The sequence below is a fragment of the Sinohyriopsis cumingii genome, chromosome 2 (genome assembly GCF_028554795.1).
Source record: "Sinohyriopsis cumingii isolate HCF-2022 chromosome 2, ASM2855479v2, whole genome shotgun sequence".
Classification (NCBI taxonomy): domain Eukaryota; kingdom Metazoa; phylum Mollusca; class Bivalvia; order Unionida; family Unionidae; genus Sinohyriopsis; species Sinohyriopsis cumingii.
This window is the reverse complement of record NC_142962.1, coordinates 88041977-88067018: the sequence shown is the minus strand read 5'-3', so window position 1 is coordinate 88067018 and position 25042 is coordinate 88041977. Positions and strand designations below refer to the sequence as shown.

At 36.5% G+C, this 25042-nt stretch overlaps 1 protein-coding gene across 1 annotated transcript in view; it reads left to right on the top strand.

Annotated features, from left to right (window-relative positions):
• The first annotated feature begins 1421 nt into the window (after window positions 1-1421).
• LOC149805331 (calmodulin-alpha-like) overlaps window positions 1422-25042 on the top strand; it is a 49667-nt gene continuing 26046 nt past the window's right edge. Inside the window, exon 1 of the mRNA XM_089936168.1 lies at window positions 1422-1772. The gene's annotated coding sequence lies outside the window, so the exon portion shown is untranslated. The remainder of the gene's footprint in view (window positions 1773-25042) is intronic.

Here is a 25042-nt window from a genome sequence, read left to right as displayed (position 1 = left end):
ACAAAATAATTGAACTTTTCAAATGTGGCAGTGCGATTGAATGAGCTTCGTATCTACACCTGTGTTTAACAAATGATGACCTGTGAGCCAACAATGCAAGACTAATCTTTGATCACCACTTTTTGCTCGTAAGTGTTGTCAGTTGATTCACGATTTTAGGAGTTGTCTCCTACTACTACTATAAGTAGAATTTGTTCACTTTCTTTGAAACTTGTATTGCTAACTAATTGCATACTGTCTATTGATGACTGGAATTAGCTAAGAACAGACGCTAAAATTCATATCAATAAAATTTTCTTTGCTATTTGGCCGCCTACAAAACCCTTCCCGTGACACGCGTTACGAGTATTCGCAAGCTGACAATTACCACTTTTAGATAGCGGTGAACCGCTGTTTGGAGATTTACACATCAATGCATATTAACCGCTTTTTTCGTAGCAATTAATGTTTTTTTAATAGATGTTAACGTTATTTTTATAGCAAATAACTGCTTTTAATAGACTTTAACGCTATTAGACAACAATAAACTGCTTTTAAATACAAATTAACGGGTATTATTTTTTAGCAATGAACTGCTTGTTATAGAACTCAACCGTTTTTTTGTCAGTTAATTTGATGTTTATTTATGTTTATTTTTGCGTTGAAAAGTTCTTAATTGGCATCCGTAATTGTGACCCTTTTCATATAACAGATTCCTAAACTGTTATTGATTCACGTGTCTCTTTGTCCAGCTAATATGGTTTCAGGACTTTCCTTAGTAATGTCACTACTGCAGGGGTGGACAAAAAAAAATGACCGCGGGCCGATACAGCCCCTGACCTGGTTTCATCCGTTAATATACATCATTATGTGTGGCTTTAAATCCCTTACCCGCCCCGCACCTTGGAAGAAATTGCTCATGCCTGCTTGCTGACTGTTAGAGGTAATGTTTATTCCCATGCCATTGTCTGAGAGGTATATTTATCTAGTCAATATGACCCTATGGTGATGACCCTTATGTTATCTCAGATGGTTTCTTCAGCTTGTAGGTCAGTTTTGATGCACAATTGATACATACAACTGTTCTGTATCTACTTTTAAAAGAAAGCATATATGCTATTCATATATGTATGCATTTAAGCACATGTAAATGTATTAACCTATCTGTGCAATCACTGATAGGTAGGTAGGTAGCTATCAATGATAAGATTTAGATGCCAGGTAAAATCGCCAAATTACATTTAATTGCAGGAAAATCGTTGGCGGCCAGGACTCCGCTATTTGTCCCGATGGAAAAACGCTCCCCAAACCGCACAACTGGGCGCCATTTACCCTTAGTACGACACTGGATAGAATAGAATAAATATATATTTTTCAGAGAGAGAGAGAAAGAGATCGTGTTTATTGACGTGCTCATATCTAAGTGTTGGTGTAAGATTGATATTTGCTTACCTATTTAAAGTCATAAGTTTTCATAAGCCTTGCTTCGTGATACAAATTAACTATAGGGTGTCATTGAACATGTCCAGTCTATGTTTTGCCCGAAGCTGCTCAACCATTAGACACAAGGAAAAATTGCAGTTTACAAAAGAGCTGTACCTCTTGAATTAGAAGCTACCTGAAATTAAGAGGGTATAAATCATTCCTCGTCTACAATAAGATTTGGTTCAGCTAATTTGGCCTTCTTACCTGGAAAATATCATCCCTCAGTGAGAATATTGTGGCTTGGACGGTACGAATTGAAACTCACTCTCAAGGCGATTTATTATTTTTGCCTCCATTACAAACTAAAGGTAAGTGATTGCATTTAACTATTTTAACTTCTAATGTCTGTTTCACACACTGTATGTATAAATGCATAACTTTTTAAAATCCAAATTCAATGAATCATGGTATTGAGAAATTATTGGCTTGGAAATCAAGAAAGGAGAATAGACACTAGTAATACAATGAGAATTATCAAACTTTGACTCAACCGAAAACAAGGACAGTTTTCTTTTTCCTAAATACTCGGGGTTATTTGCTCAATTACTCAAACTGTGAGAATGAGGGTAACATTTAATGTTATACTTATTCTGAAATCTCTTAGATTCGAAAATATGTATTTACACATGAAAGGATTCTTAAAACAATATAATTTAAGGATACTGACAATCTAACTGCGCAAAATAAAGAACAAATATTCTAAGGGTTGAAACGTGTATAATAGGTTTTCTAATCGCATCTTCATTACTGGCAGGGGTGGCTATCTTTGTGCCAATATTTGTATCATTTCTGACGTGAAATTTCTTAATAAGTCCATCCAGTGCGTAAGGAAACTGATAGGCTTACTCTACAGTTCTCACAAAATTTCACTTCCTTGTGTATGTCGTCTGCATGGTGTTTATGTTACTTTTTTTTACGACGAAAAAAGCCCCATAATGTAATTAGGTGAAATTTCGAGGGGAAAAAATTGTCCTGTCCGTGTACCGACAAACTAAATTTCCTTCAACTACACTCATATGGAAATTTAAGTAAACACGTTAACATTATCCATGAAACATTTGATCAGAATTTGACCTGTTAAACTATTTTAATTTCATCTCAAATATTTGGCAAACATTCTTGCATTTTATATTCGGAATATTACTCTTTGCGTATAGTTTCGCATTCGAACCCTGTGGTAATCATACTGAGGAAAATTGCTCTTTGCGTATAGTTTCGCATTCGAACCCTGTGGTAATCATACTGAGGAAAATTGCTCTTTGCGTATAGTTTCGCATTCGAACCCTGTGGTAATCATACTGAGCGAGATATCAGTAGCATGTGGTACAATTTGAACGCTTATCAAAACTTATTCGTGCCAACATGAGAATTCCTGGATTCTACTTTAAATAATACATGTTCAAATGTCGGAATTCATTTTTGCTTTAGAAATTAGCCCCAGATGAATTTGTGGAATGGAACGTGATACAGACCAAGGAATAAGAAACATCCACAAACGGTTTAGTAAATTTATATCGCACGCACTTGTACTATGCCCAGTCCTTATTGTAAAATTAAATGAAAATTAAGTTGCTGTTAAACGTTGATAGTGAAAATCCGGATTTAAAAGATCGGTATGCTGTAATAATCCTCATTATCCACTAAGCAATTATTACAATTTTCAAAGTTGTGTTCTATCAGATACGCATGACGCAGGCCAGCGTTTAATCAGAGGGTCGTGAAGATACTGAGACCAACTGGAATGCACCCGGGTCGTAACTCCAATGACGCTTGAGAAATTCTATTGTAGCCGTCATAGATGTAACTTGTTTACTAAATATATATATATATATATATATATATATATATATATATATATATATATATATATATATATATATATATATATATATATATATATATATATATATATATATATATGTATGTATATATATATGATTGCTATCAGCAAATTCTCGCTCACCTGATTAGATTCTGCTCTTCATTTTCGTACTTTTCAAAGTGCTTGATTTGTAAAGAAAAATAGTTTTTTTCCCAGCATTTCCTCGCTAGTTATCATGGCTTTTTAAAAATAATACCTTGTATATTTTTTATGTATTAGATTTTGTTCAAATAACTTTTTTCATTCCTTTTGGTGTACGAGTGGTGATTGTAATTTGAGTTATAGAGTATACAGCTTGGTCTGATGAAAGAAATTTGGGTTTTAGAGTATCCAGTATTACCTTTATTCACACGTTCACCTTTGAAAATACTACAAACTAGGCTTCCAATGTAAATAAAAATATTTTATAATTCATTTAATGCACTTTCAAAAATTAGTATTGTATAATATGGCAAAATAAATTTCCCAATTTTAAGAACTTAGTATACTTTAAACTAATTAGCGTTCATTTCTCGGGCATATGTGAGCAGCCATTCCCATCAGCTGTCTACTTTTGGCACTGACATGTTTCCTTAATACCACAAATAATGAAATTTCAGTCATGAAAGTAGCATTGAGGTTTGCCAATATTGTGTATAATATGCATGTTGTAAATGCACACATCTTAACTTTATACCTGTCCCTCTTTCAAAAGTACCTCTATAACTAGTACGCAACCTTAGACGGTGACCTCAGTCGCACAAAATGTACGGTATTCCCATTATTGCTAGTTTTGAAAATCCCTTCTTATCTGATGTGATTGCGCGCGGTATATGATGGATGACATGGAGGCTCGCACAAACTGGACATTATTCAACTAGTTATATATATTCAATAGTACATCATTCTCCATTTGAGATCCTCGAGATATATATAGTCCCAATGCCGCCGTTTTTCATACATTTCACAACATTTTTAATTTAAATAATGTTAGGAATGAAGGAAGTGATTTGCTTTAAAAAAAAATCTGATATAAACCGTTCTTTGAAATAATCAAGCTCTTAGGTTTAAACGATGATCAAATATTCAGTTTAGAATTAAGAGGAATCTCCCTTTAATTCAGTCAACGAAGTCGCTCGTGGCAGACAAATCGATTCGAGAGGGAATGAAGAGAGGTGGGTCCGCTTTGTTTAAATGCATCTGAGAAATAAAAGCGTGCATTAGAAAAAATAAGACGAATGAATATTCGTGGTCAGCTAGGGCGCTGGAATATTTTGAAAGGCAAACATGGGCTGAAAACAAACCCAGCTGTTGCAGATTTCCATATTAATTGGTAAGCATACGATACGGATTTGTAAAATCAAAATGTACATAAAATATGTCTTTAAAGAGGAAATATTCGTAAATACTAGGCCGATTACTGCATCATACAGAATGCAAAATGAGAATAGCGTATCGCATAAGGATTACCTAAAGTATCCGACATAGAATTGTGTTTGCATCCTTTATTTGCAAAGGCAACGTCATCAAATCTTTCGTTTCAGCTTTAAAACGAATTCGGATGACCCACGCATGTCAACGATCAACATCGGATTAATTCGTACACATTTCAAAGGTGGGTGGGTTTCTTGGCTCTGGAGAAATTACATGGCTCATGCTGTGATATAACGTCGATATTTTCTGGTTTTAAAGAAACCCAACGAGTTTAAGGACTAATATCATTCAAGGTTCATTAATATTCAGATGATTTGGCATATAAGATTTTGGCATAATTGCGGCATTGGGGTGTCAGTCACACTAGTAAACGCAAACGCTCTCTCTCTCTCTCTCTCTCAACAACGATAACATTATGACTTTACTATGTAGAAAACAAATGAGAAATCAAAGACCCATTTCGCTTGTCCCAGATGGTCCTTTGGTCCTTTGTGGTCAGATTTAACAGATGTAATACATTAAATGACCCATATCGACTTAGTACATATTACATTTTTGCCCTTATTTCTCTTTAAACACGGATGACTTGGTTACATTCACCAACATGGTCTCAGAAAAACAAGAAGTAACCATTGTTTATATTTTTGTATGTATGTTGACCCGTTCTTAACCCCTGATTTCCACTTGCAGTGTCTAGTTCACTCCATTGGTACCCGAACTTTTGAAGCAGTAGACCGTGGCAACTTTACACATTTACCCATGGCGACAGTCTGTTTAAAATGATTTAACAGACGATATATTCAAAGAGAAGTGAAAGAAGAATAATGGTAACAGATTTAGAAAATTGTCTTATTTGATCCAGCTAGAAAGAATGCAGCGAGCTTTCAGGACATAAATCCTACCAATGCAAGCAATCTTCGTCATTAACCATCGAACGTACTTTACCGTACTTAATGCTAGTCAAATCCAACGGAAAACACTTGAAGCCATGGCTGCCTGTGGCCGGTAGTGACAAACGCCGAAAGCAAAAACAAAAACTAAATGCTTTTCACACTTTCTTGTTTCTAAACGCGCTTTCACTTTCGTTTCTATGAGAAATAATGGCCTGGTAATATCTTCAGATTTCGAATTTTAAATAATGCTTTGAGAAGTGTGACAGTTCAAAAGAGGGAAACAGTTGTGAAACTTTTCATTTGATATTAACATTTGTTTATCATTCAAACACAATTTTTCTACTGCAGCGTTTTTACTAAAACTACCAGTCAGAGACGTAAATCGATACACATGTCTCCGTTTTCTAATACACCCTTTTGACTAAACCGACCAGTCAGAGGTATAAATCGATGCACATATCTCTATTCAAGTAAAGTTTTCTCAGGTTTCACGGTAACTTCATTATAAAGCCCAGTCACTTCTTATAGAAAATGTTTCGAGAAAGATTCATTAAACACGACGTTCATCTAAAAAAAATATAGAGGCTATCTTTGCTATCTTTCGCACCAATCTATCATTATTATTTCATACAACTGACAGGAGAGGGAGACAGATTTGCTTTCTTTAACCAATGACGTATCAGAGGAATTGCAATAGTACTTCTGGTTTTGTTAGGAAACCCTACAATAATTTACATATCCTGGCTCTTGATACTGGAGCCATCTACACGTATTTATTTGATTTCCTCACAGATAAAGTCATTTCGGAAGGACGTGTTCAGTTTAGCTCAAGCTACCTGATAAGATAAATGTTTATAAGTAAATGACTGTATTGGCCCACATATTCAAATGTCATTTCTAGTGTAATAGTTTCTATAAAATTCATTATTCTTTATCAATTCTCCGATCCATGAGACTTGTATAAAGAATTCTAAGGGCACTGTAAATGAGCTGGCATTTTAACATTATTTAGTATGGAGATTCGAAATAGGTACTTTGTTGTTTGTTTTTTTTTTAAACAGGAGAGAGAGAGAGAGAGAGAGAGAGAGAGAGAATTATATTATGTCAACTCTCTGTACTGTTGTGTAATTGGAAGAGTCTTTCGAGAAAAACTACGCCTCTGACATAATGCGACGGGATTAATCGTTACATAATTTATCTTCCTTGTTATGGAAAGAAGCAATATGATATAACGTCTAACAAGATTATTCAGCCTAGCGCTGTGTTGTAGATAAGAGGTTATGATTAGTTTATTAACTGTTTTATCTGTCAGTGTCGTCAAATTAAAATCCCATTTTAAGTTTTTTACGTGGGCGATGGAAAATAATGCGTTTTATGAAACTCTAGACATGCAGATTCAACACAACGGGAGGTCGATTAATATGAAAGTAATCAACGCTAACATCAAAACAAGTTACTCGAGTTCATTATATCTATATGACGGGTTATTTAAACCACACCTTTCAAGTGAACGCAGGTCCGTCTCGCATACACAGCTACTCATTATTAATTACGTTATTATGTCGGCGGCTACGTCCCCAATTTTGAGATTTTGTGCTGACTCATCTAATTCTGCCATAATCATTACATTACATTGCTCTTCTCTTAAGAGATAATGTGTTGTGCTTTAATGAACCGTTGTTTCACACAGACTGTCACGTAACGAAGTGGCAGATTAGTGAGTTGTTTGGTAAAGTTAAGAAAATATTCTTTGTGGTGGTCCATGGTTTCTGTGTAATGATTGTTTCTATATGTTTTATCTCTCTTGGATGAATTAAAGGCAGGTGATCATTTATCATTGGTGATTGTATTTCATTTCTTTTAAAAATAATAACAGGCATACAATAATCCTGTTCGACATGAAAAGTGTTTTTCTATTTTATATACTATCTTATAGGTCGAGTCCAAATCCAATTGCACATATCCAAATCTGCCGTCGCACGATGAGCTGTCACATTTGGGTTTCCGCAGATTGTTAGAAGTAATCAGTAAAACAACATGGTATGCGAAGGCAGAACAGGGTCTCTGTTTTTGACAGCTGGACTCGACTTTATAAGCGAGTATAGACGGTACTTTTAAAATGGGATTGTGAAATCATTCATTGGTTTCATTGTGATAAATAAAAAGTGCCAATTGAACTTCTCCTTTAAGGAGAAGGTTTCTGGCTGTTGATTATTTCTATTTTTTTTAAATATGTGCTAAAGTAATGCTTTACTGAAGCTGGTGTGTATTATGACGCTTATTCCATCTTGAGACGGAAAATAACGGTGGTTAGATTTACACCTAATTAAAATAAGATTAGAAAGGAATGCTTATTTCACGTGACTGAGTGTTTGCTTCATGCTGATTGGTCAATGAACTTGCTAATCAATAAGCAGCAGAGGGTGAACAGAGGAATATGGCGGCCAGACCAGATGAAAATGACGCCAGAAAAATAGTGGCCGACAAATTTATCTGGCCTAACAAAAATAGCAAAAGGAAGAGGATGCGACCATGTTGAATGACGTTGGATATCTGTTGAATATAGAGTAATTGTTATATTTTTCTTTTTCGATTCCAATTGTTGGATCGCTTTAGAATTAACACCTTGTTTTGGTTCGGAAGGGCCCAAGCAAGTTGCACATGGGTTAGTTTTAATTTTATAGTTTACAATTACCCATTTAACAATATTTAGTCTTTTTCATTGCATCGCAGGTTCCACGCACTATAATATGTTGAAGACGCTGACAATATGTCAACCGCGTTTTTTTGGACTCGAGTTCATGAAGTCGTTTTTCACTGGTCGATCGATAGTTTGCCTGTACGCTTTAACGACTTCGGCCACTATCTCAGTTAAGAATATACGATAAAATAATTTGCATGAGCATACACGCTTACGTAACAGACATATAGATATTAAACATACACACACATTTAAATAGCATAATTTATTTATCAAGCTTTATGTTTAATGTAACAGGTAGATTTCTCTACAGAGTGTACAATAATCAATTTTTACTTTGTAAATACCAGCCAGTTATTAATAGTACATTCAACCAAATGACCTCATTTGGGAAACCCTGCGATTTATTATTAGCGAATATGTATTTTTAGAGCAAATACGTGACCAGGGCAGTGTCTAAACTGTGAGTATAATTGAGATTCCGGTAATTTATTGTACTTAATAAAATTTTACATGTACCCGTTGGAAAGATCAACGAATGCTAACATAAATTATAAGTGAGACATCGTGATGTTTTTTATGTGCTATAAAATCAGAATATTTTTATTTGATTTTTAGTTGCAATGTGAATAAATCCTGACATAGCAAAGGGGTGAAAATATCGTAACAAAATATATATGGCTCCATTTCGTTGACCAATTGAAGTAAGAAAAACTGTTACTTGCTGTTGTTGGTCAATTTTGAGGCTTCGTTGATATTTTTTGATAAAGTCGACATGGTTTATTTTGTGGTCCTGGTTTACCAAATTGTGTCCGAAAACTTGCGAGGGGTTAATTTAATTGTGCGTTATTGATTAATGTACTCGAATTTTATCTTTTTTTATTGAAATTATTTGATGAGGAAGAGTTAATTGGGGGGGGGGTTGCTGCAAATTGTACTGAAATTAGATTGATGTTAAAATTGTACCAGCAGCATATATTGATGGAGAATCTTTTATTTCGCCTGTAATTACATTAGTTGATATAACTGGCCTAGGTGTTTATTTTACTTTTACCTGTTTTCCCGTTTTAAGTTTTCGCTCTGTGTGATTGCTTGTAGGTTCTCCAATCCATTATCTTGCTTGTTTGAATTAATGTGATCAAAAAAAAAAAAAAAAAAACAGTCTGTCTACAATGTACTACATTGAAACACTCATAATTAAACTGGTGGGAGCAACGGTTTTTCCTTTTACCATTAAAATAAATACCAATTCTGTAATATCCAATATTACTAATATTTCCAGTTGTTTTTATTTTATTTTCGCAATTTTGAATAACACCGGCACGATTGCTTTCGTAATTAACATAGATCGAGCGTTTTCTAAATACATCATCCATGGTCTAAATTTTTGTTTCAGATATTGCATTGTTGCTGTCATCATAGGTGTTCTCAATTTTTTGTTTCAGATATTATATTGTTGTCATCATTGGTGGTTTCATTTTTTTATTTCTCTGTTTTGTCATTTTTGATATAGCGGGCAATATAATCTTGATTTTTTTTTTTGTTTTAACATCATCGTCAGCATTTGTTATCTCAAAATATCTTTTTAACGAACGCCATTTTTGTTCGCCAGTGACACATAAGTGTATCCTACCTTTAACTCCAACACTACATTTTAGACAAGGCAATGGTCCAATGCTTCCTTTTCTGGCACAATGTATGTGAATCTTTCAATAATCAGCACGACAGTTTTTACCACATTGTACAGCTGATCCTACAATCAACCAACGACATTTGTTGTATGATTTACTTATTATTTTAATAAAAGTAAAGGTCTAATTGGGTGAAAGTTCAATTAAAGGAAGGTACTTAAATAATTATATCAATATATTCTCATATGGGTCGGTGAGATGAAGGTAGATCACTACAGCAACATTATCAAGATCTTACTGGGAAAAATATCATATTATCAAAATCGAAAACAGATTCAAATCTCATTAAAAAAATACATCTGATCACTGGAAGCAACACAAGATGAATTTATAAGGTTGTCTGCGATTGAGCCATCAACATCAAGATCTGATTTTTGACCGACTGAATGATGATAGAAAACAAATACCAGCTGAGTTACCGTTGCATGACTTTATCAAGCAAGCAAAGAATGAGTTTTACAACGATGGTGATGTTCATTTTTGGTCGACGTTTAAAATGAATGGCGATGGTATATTTATAGATTCGGCAAGAAGTATTTTTTCAGGATAAAACTTATAGCTGATCAACAAACACCAGATGGATCACAGTGGATCATGCGTGATAAACTGGATCAGGTAAAACAATCAAGATAAGCATCAATAATCATCTTTGGCAAAAATACAACGCAATTTATCCGAATTAACAACACCTACTAAAACAACTCTTATCTTCTGCCATGCTATTTATGCAATTTATTACCTGAATGAACCAGACATGGCTGCTCTTGCTCCGATCAAAACAGGCTCGCTAAATTGTTGACTAAGTGTATCACTGAGCATTTTGTAAACTCAAAACGTGAAAACAAATTAACAGAATCAAGAATTTTAAACAAAGAAAATAATTGGGAAAAACATATCAGTGCGACTGAAGCTTGCATAGGTGACATAGCTGAGCTGGAAAATTACTAATGTTTCCGATAATTGTGAAAACAGTAACAAATGAAGTTTTATGTAACTCAAACAAATATGCAACGCGTGGTGCCACATTAACATTAACTGATCATAATTGTTATGCGTGGACAGAAGCAGTAACAAAATTTCCACAAGAAAGAACAATAAGATTTTATACCGGAGATATGCTTGAGGAAATTAATAACATAAGTACAAACGACCTTATGCTGGTTATTTTACAGTGGTGGCATCAAAGACGCTTGCATAAATAGCTTGGTCGACGAATCATTTGATCAGTTTCTTTTGCCATCTGGAATTCTAAATCGGAAGGAATCTCTCCAACGTGCTATCAAACAGATTGCGGTAAAATATGACGATAACAACCATGATTTACTCGTTAACTGTTTTACTACTTCGTCAGTTGTGGCTCAAATAACCCAACAAAACAAAATCATGACGACCAGCTTCAAAGAATTTCTCGATGATGTATCACACTTTTGTGTCAAGTTTGGTCATGGCGGTCATTGGGACACAAAATATAATTCCTCCAATATGATTTCTGTCGATAATATCGCTGCTTACCCAGCGGCTTTTCTTGGACTTAGCGAGTGTCATCGTTATTTTAAACGATTCGGGCAGCCAACACACGAAATGACACGAGTTGCAATAAATGGGCCACTACATAATATCGATCTTACTGGATTTGCCGAGATTGAATCATTTGAGTTTTCAGCGAGTATTCATCCCATTATAATAATTTGGTTTGGTAGACACTTGAATAAACCAGATACCAATGTCAATCTCAACGACTTCTGCACACAAAATCAGAGTGGCTGGGCTATGTTAGTGTTATTATGATATATGTTAGACACTAAGATTTTATCATTGTTAGCGGTAACCTCTGCGATAATTTCAAACAAACAAACAAGAAGATTGGTTGCCGCAAAATGGCAAAGAAATTTGCAGGAAAATTATTGGTAAACTTACTCAATGTTCATCACGTGTTCTACAAGATTAATTATGGATCCAGCAGAATTATCATCAATAAACCATTATGTATGATTAATAGATTTCTCAATGACACTGTTAGAGTCGCCATCGGGTTCTTTTTATATTTTCTTTGTAAAATGGGAATTCTTGAGCCATTTATCGAAGAAGACACCAGCGGAGTCAACTGGGGTTTATGGCAAATAAATGTGAGAAAATATGTAAATATTCAGAGTCCGTTGGCGTTAAAACACCAGATATTTACTACTTTAATGTCAATTTATCAGAGCCATCATCATTACCGTCAGCAAAGAATCCAATCAACAGACATAGCAAAGTCTCTCTGAATGGTCTAGGTAGTTCTGGTAAAACAATACGTGCGATAGAATTATTTATAAAATCTCACCTGATTGTGTTGACGTCAATACACCTGCTTGCAAGAGAGATGAGACAACGTGGTGTCAGCTCATGCACGTATCATAATTTCTTCAGATGGCGAGGTGTTGCTTGGACCTACGAACGAATGGGTCAGAAATATATCCAGAGAATAATTATCTGAAATGAGATTTGTACAGTATCCAAAGAAACATTAGACATTTCTTGATTTGTTATTAACAAAATCTACTGTAATTATCACGTGTGGCAATCATGGACAGCTTCCGCTCATTACAGGAGCATCACCACACGCATGGGTGATCAACTATGTTAGCCAAAATGAAGAGGTTTTGTACGACTATCAATCACATGATGAACAACTACGACAACTGAAATCGTTAATCAGATTACAATCCGACACAGTTCTGTGTGTAATACTGTATACCGTAATGTCAGAGACTCCAATGTCAGATTTCTCAAATTTATGGCGCCATAATGATCTAATAGTTGTATCCAGGAACGTCCATGATTCACTTCAGCATAATTTATTTGACCTTCACAAGGAAACATTTCCTGATCAACCAGTTTCATTATGTTATCGACGAACACATATACGCAGACAAAATATCCTTGTTGATATTCCAGGAACGGAGACGCACCATAAACTCGTTCTTAATGATATCATGCTGGATTCTGGGATATGCAATAACAATTCATTCGTCTCAGGCATTAACGGTACCAGATACCAATATCTAGATTGTCGATGATCGCACTGAATGGTCAAATTTAGTTTATCTGGATGTGTCTAGAGTAACAAACATATCGCAGTTACACAGGGTTGTCTACGTGCTGAAGCTGCCAACAGCATCACAAACAAAAACAGCGTTACCTGGAATTATCAACATAGTGAAGAAAACTTAGCTGGTTAAACGCGAGATGACAAAACAACAACAGTAATTTGATCTGGATGTTGAATTTGACATGACGATGAAGAACGACTAAATGATCACTGTAATATAATAACGCTGTGACCATATCTTCCTAATGACGTGAAACAATATACCGTGGACAGAATCAATAATAGTCTCAGCCACACGCGCGAAAATATCTCCCTGACAGGTCTTGAATGTAACACACGTAGAGGAGCTTCGTTCCTTAGAGCGTGTGACTCTTTTTAGCGTTTTTTTTTTTTTGTTGGTACGTATCCAATATGGTGGTAGCTGGGTGATGTCAGGAATTATCTGTAATTTTTCACGGACAAATCCACGTTGAGGAGCTATTGAATCTAATGCAATAGATTGGTGGCTGCGTAGTAGATCTTTTGTTTCATGTTAATTCCACTAGTGACATCCTTGTTTAACAAGGCCACCACATTAGGTAGTCTCGCAACCCATTCACGAGATCTGTCCTGAACGCTCAGCGTTCCGCTCAGTAATTATTGGGCATATTGATGCCCAAAGAGTCGATGTGCAAGGGGTTTAATAAATCATTTCACGTATACCTAATCGCAATGTATCCCTGTGTCCATGTCAGATTTTAACCTTATGTTGTTACGCAAGCGTCGTTACTGCGTCGATAAATTCTTTGTCAGGATCAACCTGAAGCAATTGTGACCATGGCAGGCCACCATGTGGCCTGGGCCCTCGCGAGTAAATTCGTTCAAACGGAGCTGAAACTTCAGTTGCTGTTTTAAACTATATCGGTTCAACCTCTTTGTATTTACTTGCAACATATACGGGGGCCCAGGGTGGCCGAGTGGTCTAAAGTTCTCTCTTTACGGATCACTGCCATCTCACCTCTGTCTGCGTGGGTTCGAGTCTCGGATTCGGCTAATGTGGATATGTGAGAAAGCTTGCCAGTAGCTTCTCGTGGGTCGGTGGTTCTTTCCGGGGTTTTCTTGGGTTCTTCCTCCACCATTAATACTGGCCGCCATGAATAGCCTATCGTATGCTGAAAAATGGCGTTAAACCCCACAACAACAACATTAGCAACAACTACGACAGTCAGTGCATATGTGCACGTTTAAGTACCTCATGTTGTAAAAGAAAAGAGATCTACCTGATGAACTGCGTTGGGTGTGCTGACATCAAACCGCCCATGTTCAATCGTTCTGGGACGTGGAAAATAAATTTGCCATATTTTTGTCGTAACAACTAATCTGCGGCTACAGCTCGTATGACACCTGCTGAATCGGCGAACAACACGATATAGCTAAATTTGTTCCATTGGCAAGCGCCATTGAGAAAATCCGATCAGATTTGTCTCGACAACATGAAACTCGAACGGCTGTAAGTGCACATGCGAGACAGCCCAAAACACTTGTACTGGGATCCACTAAGATGCCCGCAGAATTATATTCATTCCCCAGGGTAGAATAGCCCAAACAACAACAAAAAAGTAACAACAAAAGAATGTTATTTTTGTTGCTGCGTTTGTTTTTGGTCATATGTTGTCCGAAACTGTTCAGTGTCTGTTACGCTCATACAAACTAACGGTCAATTCTTCACTGCGTATGTCCTATCAATTACCGTTTTGGTTGCTAACGAAAACGTATTCGTGACAGCGGTGGATTATGACATCGTAAATAAACATCATTATTGGGCACCGACTCAATCAAATGACCTTGCGGGACATCTAGAGAAAAGCTGACAAGAACATATCCTTGATGGGCCTGCCCTTGTAATGCTCGCCCAGACGTAGTATAGCTACCGTCGACTGCGTCACAAACCAGATTTACAGAAATGATCGATGTGATTTTTACCATACGCGGCGAAAAATGACGACCACCACCTGCTGGATCGCTGTTATAATTGAGAATACTTTCGGGACTTTTTAATAAAAAAATTTCCATTTATAATATATCTTCGGAAAATATCCTTCAATAACGGCATTGAGAACTTCATCAATTTTAGCGTAATCCGACCCGGGTAGTTTGAACGTAGGCAGCTGGTCGTAAGTGATCTTAAAATAATTAAGAAATGACTTTTGTATTTTACGCCGTTTACACCCATCACATCACTCTTTGAATTTCTGTGTCAATTATGGGTGTTTGAATGAGTTTTGCGTCAGATTTCATCTGATTCAGATGCTGAACTCATATAACGATTTTATGTTTAAGATCATCATTTGGTTACTGTTACGAGTCTATGTTCTTAAAATAAGTGACAGAAGAAAGTGAAGACAACAATCTTTGTAAAATTTAACAAATAATTTATCTCCCTTGAATACAAATTGAGAAAAAAGACAAATTAACTTACGGTTTTACGAATTAAATCCAAAAAATAATCCAAGAATTATAAAACACAAGTCCTATCAATGAAAAATTCTAAGTGAATTTCAGTTCAAATCCCAAGGAAAATCTAAGATGGAAGGCGATGACGTCTGCAATAACTTACGAAGTGCAGATGTGTCAACAGTCTTTTGTTGAATCACAGAAAATATTATTCTAGTTTTGAATACCATATAAATTTCAGCGAATGTCTTTGTCCAAGAATTATCAAAGCAATGTTCTATTTACAGAGAAAATAATCACTAGAATTCAATAATTTGAAGAAAATAAAATTCAGCCCAAACTGGTCACAACATAATACAATTTAACGTGTCAGATGTTAAAGCACGACTGATAGAATTCTTCTGAAAACATCAGTAATAAGGCTAACTAAGAAGCAAAACAGATTCCCAGATGGGAGTCAAAAGCTCATCCTTCTGAAAAAATAGAAGCTTGTTTACTCAAATAATGATTCTTACTCTGAGATAGATATAAAAAAAATATTTACCAAAACTGACACTGATTTTGAATGTTAACAACTAGGGACAATGTTTTAATTCTGGACAATGTCCAATCCAGTAAACAATGTTACAATGCAATAGCATGCAATGAAGAAAAAAAAACAACAGATAAACAATTTAATTAAATATACATAACAGGTACTAAAGTATATATTTCTCCATCAGATCCCTTAGATTTCTTTGTTCAGATCTATATTCCTCCACTAATAAATCGACTAACACAGATGTAGGGTATTTAATATGTGTATCACTCCAGGACGTCTTAACATCCCCTGAAATATATATCATCATGGAACCATACCACGTATTCTTTACCAACTGGCCTTTTTCTGTTTTCCGGTACTCACTACTTTAACATACAATTAAAAATTTGTTCTTTAATTATCAAACTGTGGACTTTTCATTAATGTTTGTTTTTCTGATAATCAGATAGAGTGGTGGTGGTGGTCCAACATAAATTGACACTTTCAGCTGCCATCCCAGCATGGTTCTCATCGACGACTTATTTATGTCGACGGCGTAAATAGGTGTTGATTTTTCAATGGCGGCTATTAGTAGTTGCCTCGTGTACCTTGATAGCGATCTTTTATAGATTTAATTCTACTTTTACTTCATCATTTATTTGTTCGATTTGATATAATCCTGCTGGGAAGTCGTTACCATCCCAGCATGATCATATCAAACCTGACCAGCGAATTATTAATGTTTAATCCACCAAATGATTTTTCTGATATTTGGCCAACTATAATAAAGTCGTAATTGTGCCAGTGCGATTTTAAGGGACTGACAATTAGGAGCTTGTATCGGAGTTGGCAAACCAATGTCGAATTCGGCTGTGTTGCTGATATCATTGTGGTCGTCGGCGGCGTTGTGTTAGCGATGATCTGCTCTAGGCGTGTGGTTATTTCTGCGGTCATTATTATCTATACGGCGGATTCTAAATGTGGCGTTGGTAGCATCGGCAAAAGTGTGGTGGTGTTCTTGTGATACCTATAATAAATATCCCTAATTGCATCAAATTCATTGTCTGATGTTGCACTATCGTTTAACCCCGCTTATAATATCGATGATATATGTATGCACGCATATGTCTCAGCGTAAGTTATTTATGTGTGCTCGAGCAATTTTTACTGGTACATGTAGATATTTTTTCGCGGTAATATTGAGGATACCATCATCAACAACAACAATAGAGACACCGATTCCAATCACAGGCGGTATCACGTGCGTGGCTGACAATGAAACGATTAACTTCGTTATTCCAACGACCAACGAGGAAACCGCATATACAACATTGTCGATGACGATGATTCGTCTGCGATATTGTTCTTGTTTTGTCATATGCTAGTCGATGATTTCTTGCAGCAATGCCTTCCACACGCGTGCTTGATTATATCGAAATGATTGTGTGTGATTCATTATGGTATCTTCTAAATTACTAATTGATGTGTCTTCGCGACGAATTCCAGACTGTAGTGTTATATCGGTGAGCTTCGGGCTTTCTCTTCCGGAACCAGTGTCAATGTTTTCTTGCTTTTTTCTTCTAACACGACTTAGTCGGTTCCGGAAAATCGATTGATAAAAGGACCAAATGAATTTGATGCATGTATCCCAGATGTATCGGGGCCAATCACGGAGAGCCTATACAATCCTGTAACGACAGCAGTATATCTGACAGAGTTGTTTTGTTGTGACCATGCTGATGATTCAGACGCTCCTGTGATACCATGTTGATGAGTTGTGTAAACTACACCATCGGTAATCATTTTGATTTTATCGAGCTCATTGTTAATAATTTCGATTGTTGTTTTAATGTTGACTAGATCAAGAAGCTGTGTGTGAATTTCAGAAAGATTGATGTTGATAACCGTTGGATTTCAAAACAATTATCCATGATTCTATTTATGTTTCTACGAAAATTTGCACACGTTGTTACGTGATTAGCATATTCAGATCTGAACGTGGTCATTCCATCGTTGATTGTCATTAACGAGGTCAGCATCGAGATGTTGTTGTTGTCCACGTATTTATTAGTTGCAGCGATATCTTTTGATTCAGTTTCTCTCAAATGAGCAATGCTATTTCCGCTCATGTTGAGATCACCAGTCATTGCATCGCCGTCTTTAGCAATATATTTGCTGATCTTTGTTCTGATCGTGGCGTTGTTGTTGTTGTCCTTGTATTCTTTTGCCACGTCATCGCCTGATTTTGGTTCTCTCGCATTGATAATTGTATTTCTGCTCACGTTGAGATCGCGATACATTATATCTCCAATTATTCCAATACGCGCAGTAATCCCTCACATGATTGCTAAAATTGATTCCTCCGAGTTTTTAATTTTACCGGTGTTAGTAAACACCAGTAAGTTATCTTCGGTCTCCTCCAGAAATTCGCACAATGATATCTGTTAACGGGACATTGCTCGTCTTTAAAAGTTCTTGCTGATCCTGAAAAACAACAACTGCATTTGTGTCAACATCGGCGAGACGCAAAGGTTCAGCAAGTTCATCTCGTGTTGCATATTTGGATAAACCAATGTCGCCCTGGGCCTTGCCGCTAACAGATCTTCCGTAAATATCTACCATTATAGACTATTAACCTGTTTAAAACGATGGTTGGTATACTCATGCACAATTTTATGAGGCGGCACTGAAGACCTTGACAAGGCATTAAGTACGAGAAGTACTTCTGGACTGCATATTCGTTTATATGTTGTAGTCTGGTTGTAGTCTGTGTTGGTAATGTTCAATACCAGACTGGTATGTCACCGGCTAACCCACTTTATCGTATATATTCTTTTGGTGGCGTCAATCCATACGAATCAAAATAAACAAATGCACGTGGATCAACCTTGTATGAAACCCATTGAGTACCTGGACCAGAACGTCCATCGAGATTAATGATACCGGTCCCAACATGGAGCCGCTGATGAAATTAACGCTGGTAACCCCGCTAGAAACAGAAATATACCTAAAGTTTTTATTGTGTCGCTGATCGCATTCGCAGAAAAATTAAGTCGAATGCCAGTTCTTGATTTCTTGGCGTTATTGTAGTGCATGAGCTGACGTTCAATCAAGGATAATTTATGTGGGCCTTGCAACACCACTGATTTCAAAGATGTTTTTCCCCCATAATTATTCTTCGATGCGGATTGTAGTTTTTTAATCTTACTAGGTGTTAGAGTAACACTGTCGTGATGATATGACATTATAACATCATAAATGATCTAATTATAGATCGCTTGCGATCCAATTACATGTTCGGAAATACTTACATGTTCGGACAACATTGACATGTTCGGAAAACATTTCATTTACATGTTTTTAACTGGTTCATCAATCACTCTCATTCGCCCAACAACATTTTTAAGCAGCATTGTTTTGTCTGACAATATAACAGCAATTGAACTGTAACCACCATCTGAAAATCGTGCGAAAAAGCTAGAAATTGTATGTCTGCGAAAGATTGTCTAAACAAATCAAGGTGTTCCAGCGAGAAATGATAGATCGGATACAGCGTTAAGAAATCATTCTGATATCTACAAACCAGAATCAACATTCTGATCACCACCACCCCCCATGACATCAACCGATGGTACGCGTGTGCAACACGATTTGTTTTTCAAAATTCAACACGTTTTTGGATAGTTCATGATGTCCATTTATTCTCAGAGAAACTTCTCTAACTCCGTGAGTATCAAACACCATTGGTTTCGCTCTTGTGAGTCTACTCTGGCGTTTTCCTAAACACTATAAATATATGTCGTGGCGCCGACACTCCCTGCTGTGATGCTATCTGCCATGTAAGAAAACCAACAACGTTACTCTGGACACTGTCTGTGGTCATATTCAACCATGACAGCGTTTACTTGTCGCAGATGTCCATGAAAGATATTAGCCGTTGTTCTGCAACGAATGATGGCGTTATCGTTGGCATCCACCATGAAAGTTTAGTCATTTCCACTTTACCAGCGTCGATTTATTGTTACCAGATTGCGTAGTTGTCGGAGGCTTTTCGAACTAGTACTATTGTGTGTTTGGCACCAAAGATAACTTTTCTAACATGTCTGCAGAATCTAGAGATATGTGACAGCTGAATTACACAAGAAAATTCTTCTTCATCATTTAACATTGATCTACGTGCTGAAAATCCTAAGTTGAAATCTTCATTCATCGATGCAACTTCAGTTTTAGAGGCATTCATTCTTACGTTATTGCCATCGGAGTGATCAGTGGTATCTTGGGCAAACATAATTGATGAACCAGAGTACCTTGAATAATCATCGGAATATCATGCGAGGCCGAGTATTGTCGTGGTAACGTGAATGTTTTCGAGACCTAATTCAATGTTTTTTTTCGTCAGTGATATATGTGGCACTGTTAAACAAAGCCATAACAAAATTGTTAACAAACCAGCTCGATCTATATTTCTGTATACTGTATTATCTGCCTTGAAAAGTTGACCTTCGATTTCAATGAATATCTCGGCGGGCAGGAAATGTCTGCTTGTATCTTGCACTTGTAGTTCAATTCGTCCACATGCGTCAGGTACATGTGCATTATAAGAATAAAACTGATAATTACGCACCAATCTTTGAGGACTGGTGCGTGCATGTCAAATGCTGGACACACTTGAACATTTTTATTTATATTCGTTCTTGTCTAAAACGACCTTCGAACCAGACCACTTCCCCTATTAAACTTATTATATTTTTTCTCTCTCGACGGATACTTGTTGTGTCGGCGATGGCACTCCAGCTTTATTCTTTCAACCGATCAATGATTTATTATTTTGCTAACACTTGGTGGCCTCACTTCGGTGCTAAGCAGTTTTACTGGCTATGTTTTTCGTCGTACTAATCGTGCGAATCTGTCTCTGATTGCCGAGAATGTTTTACAATCAACATCACCGATAATGCTAATAACGGTATCACGAACAACTTCGACGGATTTCAAACCTAACTGTTTTGCAATCGGCATAGCAATTGGGACAATAAATCTAAACGCACCACGAATAACATCGACGACTCCCTCTCCCTATATCGTTTTATAAATAGGTAATCGTGAATTTTTCACTCTGACGCTTTCAGGTCCACGTTTTAAATTGTGTATAATCATGTTGTTTTCTTATCGCCAATCTAACTGATCACTTACTGTAGTAATCGTCGGTAATTTCATCAAGCAGCTCCCGATAGACGCCACTGTCCATGACCACACAGTTAAATAATCGCTGACAAATAGCAGCTTCTTCATTGATGATTTCCTTTGATTTTTTTTACCGACTCGTCTTCCTCAAATCAAAATTTCTAGTCGATCAACATCAGCAAGGATGTTATTGGGACAAAGATTATCCTGAATCACTGGCGAGTCAGCGAACACATTACCGCCTTATTTCTTATGATGTCGATCGCGAGTGGCAAAGCCACTTCCTGATGCTCCTTCAGGTGGTTCTGGTTGTGGTTCTAGAGAGCTCTGCCGGGGGGGGGGGCGCCTTTCACGCGGATGTTTCTTCTCCCCCTCTGCTTCAGATCTAGTTTGTATTCCTAATTTTCTCCTTTCTTTTCCTACTTTTTCAATGGGGCCCCGAGTGGCCGAGTGGTCTAAAGCGCTCACCGTTACGAATCACTGCCATCTCACCTCTGTCTGCGCGAGTTCGAGTCTCAACCTCGGCTAACGTTGGTACGTGAGAAAGTCTACCAGTAGCTTCTCGTGGGTCGGTGGTTCTTCCCGGGGTTTTCCAGGGTTCTTCCTCCACCAATTATACTGGCCGCCATGTATAGCCTATCGTGTGCTGAAAAATGGCGTTAAACCCTACAACAACAACAACTACTACTACTACTACTACTAGTTTTTCAAGTTGACTTTCGATTCCAACATTTTTTTCTTCATTTGCAATATATTCCTCTACAGATCGGCTAAAGATTTTCAATTTTCTTTTCTCATCATTACATGTGATTTGCAAAATATTAAGAGCATCGCGAAATACACCATTAACCCAATCGGCGTCTTTTAGAGCTACCATATTGGGATTTTACGTTTAATTCTTTACGTTTATATCCAAACGCATCAATTTCAAGTATTTGATCTGTATTCCTAATAGCGATAATGCCTTCCTCAGTAAATTGATATATTATATTAGTTCTACCCTTTGGTGGTGCCGGTTTAACTTCGGGTGGTGGCTGGGCTGGTGGTGAAGGTGATTAAAGAAGGCAAGCAATATCAGATGGTAATATCTCAAGAGTTTTTTGTGTTGCTTTAGTCGCTGTAAAAATGTTGGTGATTGGTTCGACAAGTAGTTCAAATAACTGCTATATACCCTCTGTAACTTACACATGAGTTTCCTGACGTTTTTGCAGCTGTTGTTTTACAGAATCGCGGACTGGAAGATGCTTCTTAATTGCATCTAGTCGTTGTCGAGCTAATTTAGCTGTATGAGATTCCATGGTAAGCGCAGAATTACTCATTATTATTATTACAACGACTTAATTAAAGATAATTAAGTGAGAAGATATACAAGGTTTTATTGTATTACTGTAAAGTAACGCATTTTTTCAGCAACAGCAAATTACTGGAATCTCAATTATACTAAAAATGTAGACATTGACCTGGTCTCGTGGGTGACTGCGCTAAAAATACATAGCCACCAATAATAACACGCATGATTTCCCACATGAGGTCACGTGGTTGAATGAACTAACTCGCTGAGATTTACAAGGTAGAAATTGATTATTGTACACTCTCTGGAGCAATATACCTGTTACATTAAACATAAATACTTGATAAATAAATTATACTATAAAAATACGTGTATATATTTAATGTCTGTTTGTCTGTCTGTTCAGTAAGCGCGTATGCTCATATAAATTATTTTATCATCTATTCTTACCTGAGACAGTGGTCGAAGTGGTTAAAGCGTACAAACTTTCGATCGACCAGTGAAAACGACTTCATGAGTTAGAGTCGAAAAACGCGGGAGACATATTGTCAGAGTTTGCGACAGATCCTGTTATTGGGGTATGGAGGGAGCCGGCGATGCAATGAAAAAAAAACAACGAAATATCGTTGAATGGGTAAATACAAACTTCTATAAATAAAACTAACCCAGGTGCAAGTTGCTTAAGCCATCTGAACACAAAACGGTGTTATTTCTAAAGCACTTGCGGTTCACTTGGGGGTTGCTTGATTACAAATTAACAAACCAAAAATCCTCTTTTGCACTTAGCGATCCTACAATTGCAATGGCAAAAATATCCTCTGAATCTCTAAAATTTTACACTAAGCGATCCAACAATTGCAGTGGAAAAACAAAAATATAACAATTACCCAAGATTCAACAGATATCCAACGCCATTCAACTTGATCCCAGGCACTTAATTTTGCTATTTTGTTTTAGGTCAGATAACTTTGTCTGCCGCCATTTTCACCTGGTCTGGCCGCCATATTCGTCTTTTCACCCCTTGTGCTGCCGAAGGATTAGTCATCTCCATCATCACGAAACATGCTTAGTTAACATCCATATGTGTGTGTGCGTGTATATATATATATATATATATATATATATATATATATATATATATATATATATATACACACACACACATCGGAAATCTGAAGGACATCGGTACGAGGCTATGTTGTATTAACCTTTTTATTCACCAGTCGTTTAACAACTTTTGCGTTTACAAAAGTCGAAATTTCATTCGGTTCATATCTTTATAATGGTCAGTCTTCTGCCACGAAATGCAACGTTTTATCTGATATGTTACGAAAAACAAATATATTTTGGACTTTTAAGGTCAGCAGAACATGACCCTTTATCAGTGCCTGTCAGATCTTTTAATAAGGAGATCTCGATTCTAATCAGATCTACATATTTCTCTGATAAATCAGGACCTATAGCTATGCTAATAAAAGGTCAAAATTTCCCCGTCATGTTGATAAAGATATGATGGAATGTCAGATCTGCCTGGTTGCACGAGTCGTACCCTGTAACATAACACAGTATGTCTGAACTCAGATCCCCCCTACCCACGTACGATAGCCCTGGACCAAAAGAATCGGAACTTTCAACTTAATTAAAATTGCTGGGTGCCGCGAAGAACAATTTCTCAATTCGTGCTTAATAGCTGTACTTTTTAATCCAGACAGACAGACCGTGTTTTCATAGGTATCCTGCAGCTAAGACTCAGCACAATATCAAGTTACATACACACAACCGTATTTAATTGTTTAAATTTCAATGCAAGGGTTAATTTACAGTTTACAGATCAAGCAGTCCGTGGTATAAAGGTGGGCTCTGATGACATCAGAATGGGCGTCCATGGTGCATTGTATTTGGTAAAGACAAATATCCTTTGAGATATATATATATATATATGCAATAAACTGACAACGAACAGTGCGTAACTAGTATCTAACTAGATTGGGCGCTTTCGACTCTTTAATGAGTCTTTTTCAAAAGCAGATACAAAAGTAGATAAAATCATCGGGAGTCACTGTCACTGGCCCATTGTGGAATCGTCGGACGCACTAAAGTTAATCCTCCCTAACAGCCATGTAAAGTTTCGCAAACATAACCGTGTTATCTGTTTTATTCGTTTTTCTTGTTTATGTTTTGTATTTGCTTTTGAAAAAGACTCATTAAAGAGTCGAAGCGCTCAAGCTAGTTAGGTACTAGTTTTGCACTGTTCGTTGTCAGTTTATTGCATTTATCTTAATCAATCCTTGACACACGTGAACCCATGCTGGATCTAGTGCACTTGAGAGGATTCTTATTCGCGCATATATATATATATATATATATATATATATATATATATATATATATATATATATATATATATATATATATATGTGTGTGTGTGTGTGTATGTGTGTATGTATGTATGATGTAGATATATATATATATAATTTATTTA